Source organism: Natrix helvetica (assembly GCF_964273705.1).
Source record: "Natrix helvetica genome assembly, chromosome: 5".
Lineage (NCBI taxonomy): Eukaryota > Metazoa > Chordata > Lepidosauria > Squamata > Natricidae > Natrix > Natrix helvetica.
This window is the reverse complement of record NC_138551.1, coordinates 128927287-128933286: the sequence shown is the minus strand read 5'-3', so window position 1 is coordinate 128933286 and position 6000 is coordinate 128927287.

Genomic DNA, 6000 nt, shown 5'->3' with positions numbered 1-6000 from the left:
AAACAATGGATGGAAACTAAACAAAGAGGAAAAACAACCTAGAATTAAAGGGAAACTTCCTGACAGTGAGGACAATTAACCAGTGGAACAGCTGGCCACCAGAAGTTGGGGCTGGTCCATCACTGGAGGTTTTTGAGAAGAGACTGGACAGTCACTTGTCTTGAGATGGTATAGGTTCTCCTGCTTGAGCAGGGGGTTGGACTAGAAGACCTCAAAGGTCCCCTCCAGCTCTATTCTATTCTATTCTAGTCTCGTTTATTTTGGAAACCTTTGAATCCCACCTTGAAGCCGTCTGACAGCTAGGAAAGCTTCCATCCAGGAAATTACACCTGTGGAAATTGTGGCTAAAGGATTCTGTGCTCCCACTGTGTCATCTTTGATCACATCTGCAGGACGAGAGATTATTTTGAGTTCTTGTTCAGAGAACTTCTGTTCAGTCGTGTCCAACACCTGTAGGCCATTGCTTTCCATGGTGCCCTGAGAAGCCCCGACTGTTGGGTCAGATTGATGTTATCAAGCCAACCTGTTCTTTGCTCCCCCTTCAGCTTCTTCCACTAACCATTCCTAGCATCACTGACTTTTCCAATGAATTTGCACGCATGACATGGCCAAATGGCTAAATGACATGTGCCTGAAACATGTGAAGAACGGTTGCAGGGATTGGGTATGGCTTGTCTAGAGAAGGCCCTGGCACGACATGATGGAGGTCTTCCAGTATTTGAGGGGCTGTCACAAAGAAAGGGGGGGGGGGGTTCCAAAGTAGACAGGACTAGAAGCAATGGGCGGAAACTAATCAAGGAGAGAAGGAACCTAGAATTAAGGAGAAAATTGCTGACAGTGAGGACAATTAACCAGTGGAACAGCTTGCCACCAGAGGATACGGGTGCTCCATCACTGGAGGTTTTCAAGGAGAGATTGGACAGCCACCTGTCTGAAATGGTGCAGGGTCTCCTGTTTGAGCAAGGGGGTTGGACTAGAAGACCTCTGAGGTCCCTTCCAACTCTCTTGCTGCTCTTCCACCTCTGCATTGGGGGGGGAGGAAGATTACCTTTCAGGCCACAGGTGTGCCTCATGGACAGAGCTACCACCCTGCTGGGAAGGAAAGGTTTGGTAGCACAGAGACAAGGAAAGGCCAAGGAGAGGGAAGGGAAGGCTATGGGATTCTCCCTTAAGGAAGAAGACTGGAAGGGTAAATAGAAACACCTGGGATGCTCTGCCTTACCCCTCTGACAGGTGGCTCTGGCAGGGCCCCTTTCCCTCCTTTGGGGCTGTTCTGGATGGAGCAGATGAAGACAAGGCGAGGAGACAAAAGGGAGACACCGCAGGGATCTCGGCAGGCATCTTAGGAAGTCTGGCCAAACAGGTGCTCCGGCCAACCTGCCTCCTCGCTTCTTCCCACCTGATTCCTGCCTATTTGTGTTGTTTGGGTCAATGGTGCAGAGCCCTGTGACCCTCCCCTCCGTCCTTGCTAGAGGTGTGGCAGGGGGGCTGCCCTCCTCCCCACACAGACCTCCCACCCTTTGGATGCCCTAACTGAGCGGTTGCTGGATGGCTGCAGGGGAGCTGAGCCTCTAGCAAGGGGTGGGAGATTCCCCTCGGCTGGCCTCCTGCCCCCTCCCTCAGCTCTCTTGGATTCGGGGGACTTTGTAGCTCCCACCACATGGGGGTCCTGATACTGTTGCTCTTGCTAAGTAGCCCAGGGTTTCTTTGGCCTTATTTTTCTCTCTTGCCAAGGCAATGTTGAAAGGATGGCAATAACTTTGAGGCTGGGACCGAGAAAGCTTTTCCTCTCAGAAATGGGATTATTAGATTATTGTTTGGCTAATCACATTTTGATTACAAAACCCACAAGGGATTTAAAAAAAAAAGGAAAAACCTATAGTCCTCCACTAACGATCGCAATTGAGCCCAAAATTTCTGTTGCTAGGTGACACTGCAATGATGCAATCATGGTATTTGGGGAGGGAGAACCAGGAGTGGGAATGGGGAGACGAAGAGCCAAAGAAAGATCGGACGAGATATACAAAATTTAATTGCACACATTTCAGGCTAAATATCCTTAGGATCAACGTTGTGTTCAGGTAAATAATTGTGGACTTACGACCACAATTGAGGCCAAAATTTATGCAACTAACCGAGACGTTTGTTAAGCGGGTTCTGCCCCATTTACGACCTTTCTTGCCGCAGTTGTTAAGTGAATCATTGCAGTTGTTAAGTGAATACTATGGTTGTTAAGAGAATCTGGCTTCCACATTGACTTTCCTTGCCAGAAGGTCGCAAAAGGGGATCGATCATCTTAGCCCGGGACGCTGTGACCGTCATAAATATGAATCAGTTGCCAAGTGTCCAAATTTCGATCATGTCATTAGTCACTTTTTCTCAGTGCCATTGTAACTTTGATTGGTCACTAAATGAAGTGTCGTAAGTCGGGGACCACCTGTACTATTGATACATTATAAGATTCCCTACCTGTAAGATAAGCTATTTTTCCTTGCCAAGGAGGACTATGCTTAGATAATGGGATGCCCATAGTTTCTTCTCTTCTATGCCAAGAATTCCTTCCGTCTTAATTAGCATGTGGTCTCTCTCTTTGTGGACTCTTAAGTAACCTTATGACTTCTTTTTTTTCATTCACGTCCTAAATCCTGAATCAACAAATCAAACATGGGCCAGCCGTGTGCTGCAACTGCCAAAAAAGCCCACACAGTCCTAACTCAAGGTCACAAGAGGTGTTAATACCGCTCTATGAGGCCTTGGTAGGAACCCACTTGGAATCCTGCATCCAGTTTTGGTCGCCACAATGAAAAAAAGATGTTGAGACTCTAGAAAGAGGGCAGAGAAGAGCAACAAAGAGGATTAGGGGGATGGAGACATACTAAGAACAGTTGCAGGAATTGGGTCTCTCTAGTCTAGTGAAAAGAAGGACTAAGGGTGATTTGATAAACAGTCTTCCAATATTTGAGGGGCTGCCCCAAAGAAGAGGGGGTCCACCTATTCTCCAAAGCACCAGAAGGCAGGAAAAAGAAGCAATGGGTGGAAACTAATGAAAGAGAGAAGCAACCTAGAACTAAGGAAGAATTTCCTGACAGTTAGAAGAATTAATCAGTGAAATGACACCAGAGGTTGTGGATGCCCCAACACTGGAGGTCTTTAAGAAGAGATTGGAGAGCCACTATTCTGAAATGGTGGAGGGTTCTCTGCTTGAGCAGGGGGTTGGACTAGACGATCTCCAAGGTCCCTTCAAGGCTATTGTTCTGCTATTCGGTTATTCTGTTCAGTTTATATAACTGACTTTCTGTGTAAAGAGGGCAGGATGTTCTATCCAGGTAAACTTTCCTTTCTACTTTCCTTTGATGAGTTAAACTAGAAAAGATTGTAACTTTTGACTTCCAGGTTCCCTCTTTGTAGGACAGAATCCTTTTCAACCGGAATGTTCCCAGTAAATCCTCATGGAATGATCTGCTTGTCCCAGATTGCTTAATCGTGCTTGTCGGGGCATGAGATGAGACCCAGATTGGGCCAACAATTTCTCCTCCCTAGTTAGTCTCTTGCCTTCCCTGATCCCCATTAGCTTTGCTACAATCCCCTTCTCTTCCCTGACCCCCATTAGCTCCTCTCGGCTTCTCTGGCTGGTCCCTTCTATGCAGGGGTGGGATTGAAAAATTTCAGCATCCAATTGGCTGCCCAGTTGCTGGATGGGCGTGGCCTACTCGGTCTCCTGCACCACAGCCAGGGGGTGGAGTGTTTTCACCCTCCCTAAGCTCCGGAGGCCAGAAATGGGCCTATTTCTGGACTTCCGGTAGGCCCACTTTTCACCCTCCCAGAGCCTCCGTGCCCCATACTTATTTTGCATCCAAAACAGGCCGCGTGGAGACTCCTGGGAGGGGAGGGGTGGGCGGGGTCAGCCAGTCCTTGCAACTACTGGTTCCATGAAGGAGATTAAAATTAACATCAGGTTCCACTGAACCTGTCTGAACTGGCTGAATCCCACCCTTGCTTCTATGTCCCCCCCCCATTAGCTCCGCTCAGTTTCTCCTAGCTGGTCCCCTGCCTTCCCTGATCCCATTAGCTCCCCTTGGTTTCTTCTGACACAAACGAAGGGACCCCAAAGAACAGAATAACAGAGTTGGAAGGGACCTTGGAGGTCTTCTAGTCCAACCTCCTGCTCAGGCAGGAAATCATCTACCATTTCAGACATATAGTTGTCCAATCTCTTCTTAAAAACTTCCAGTAATGGAGCCCGCACAATCTCTGGTGGCAGGTAGTTCCACTGAGTAATTGTTCTTCCTGTTGGGAAATTTCTCCTTAGTTCTAGGTTGTTTTCCTCCTTGTTTACTTTCCATCTGTTGCTTCTTGTCCTGCCTTTAGGTGTTATGGATAATAGGTGGACCCCTCCTTTTGTTCGTGGCAGACCCTCAGATATTGGAAGACGGCTGTCATGTCACCTCCAGTCCTTCTTTTGACTACAAGTCACTCAAAGTCAAAATTCACTCCAAGCATCTCTATGCCACTAGGAGCTCCGTTTTAGATGCGGCCTTGTAAGCCAATATATTGTTCCCCACTTTCTACCAACTAGGAAGACACATTAACTAGAAAGTATATATAATATGACACATCTTGCAATACGTTTAATGGGAGCTGTTTCGTATCCAATTTTCCACTTAACTCTTGTGGCATTCCACAATCAATCCTCAGGGTTTTAACTGGAGGGAAGCTGTGCACCCAACCAGGCCTAATTAAGTCAAAGAACAAGCAGTTGCATTCACACAGCAACCAAACGTGGTTAGTTTCAACCTGGGCTAGGTTTTTTTGTGGGTGGTTGGTTTAGGAGGTTGTGACCTTTGTACTTTTCTTTGACGAGTTAAACTAGAAAAGATTGTAACTTTTGACTTCCAGGTTCCCTCTTTGTAGGACAGAATCTTTTTGAACCGGAACGTTCCCAATAAATCCTCATGAAATGATCTGCTTGTCCCACATAGCTTAATCGTGCTTGCCGGAGCACAAGCCGAGACCCAAATTGGGGCCAACAATTTATCCTCACTAGTAAGTCCCTTGCCTTCCCTGATCCCCATTAGCTTTGATACTAGTCTCCTCTTTTCCCCGATTCCTATTAGCTCCATTCGGTTTCTCTGGCTGGTCCCTTGCCTTCATTGCCCCATTAGCTTTGCTACTAGTCTCCTCTCTTCCCTGACCCCCATTAGCTCCGCTCGGTTTCTCTGCTTGGTCCTCTTTCCTCGTGTGAAGCATCTGTAGTAGTAGCAGCCTGCAGAGAAGGTGAGAAGGCAGGAGAGAAACACCAAAAGGATCCTGGAAGGCATCGTAGGGAGGCTGGCAAGCGGTTGTTCGTTCCTGCTGCTGCCTTCCCTTCCCGCGTTTTGCATCGGATTCCTGGCTGCATCCCCTGTGTATTTATATTCTCCGCATCAACTGTTTGGAGCCCTGTAACGCTGTGTCTCCCACATTGTTACAGGTGGGGGGCTCTGCCCCCTCCCTCTACAGACCTCCCACCCGAAAGCCAGCCTCCCACCAACACCCGTCATTGAGCCATTCGGTGCCATGAGCAGAGCTAATGTGGGGACAGAGAACGCAAGGGACCAGCCAGAGAAACCGAGCGGAGCTAATGGGGGTCAGGGAAGAGAGGAGACTAGTAGCAAAGCTAATGGGGCAGTGAAGGCAAGGGACCAACTTTGTAGGACAGAATCTTTTTGAACCGGAACGTTCCCAATAAATCCTCATGAAATGATCTGCTTGTCCCAGATTGCTTAATCGTGCTTGCCGGAGCACAAGCCGAGACCCAGATTTGGCCAACAATTTATCCTCGCTAGTTAGTCCCTTGCCTTCCCTGATCCCCATTAGCTTTGCTACGATCCCCTTCTCTTCCCCGACTCCCATTAGCTCCATTTGTTTTCTCCAGCTGGTCCCTTGCCTTCATTGCCCCATTAGCTTTGCTACTGGTCTCCTCTCTTCCCTGACCCCCATTAGCTCCGCTCGGTTTCTCTG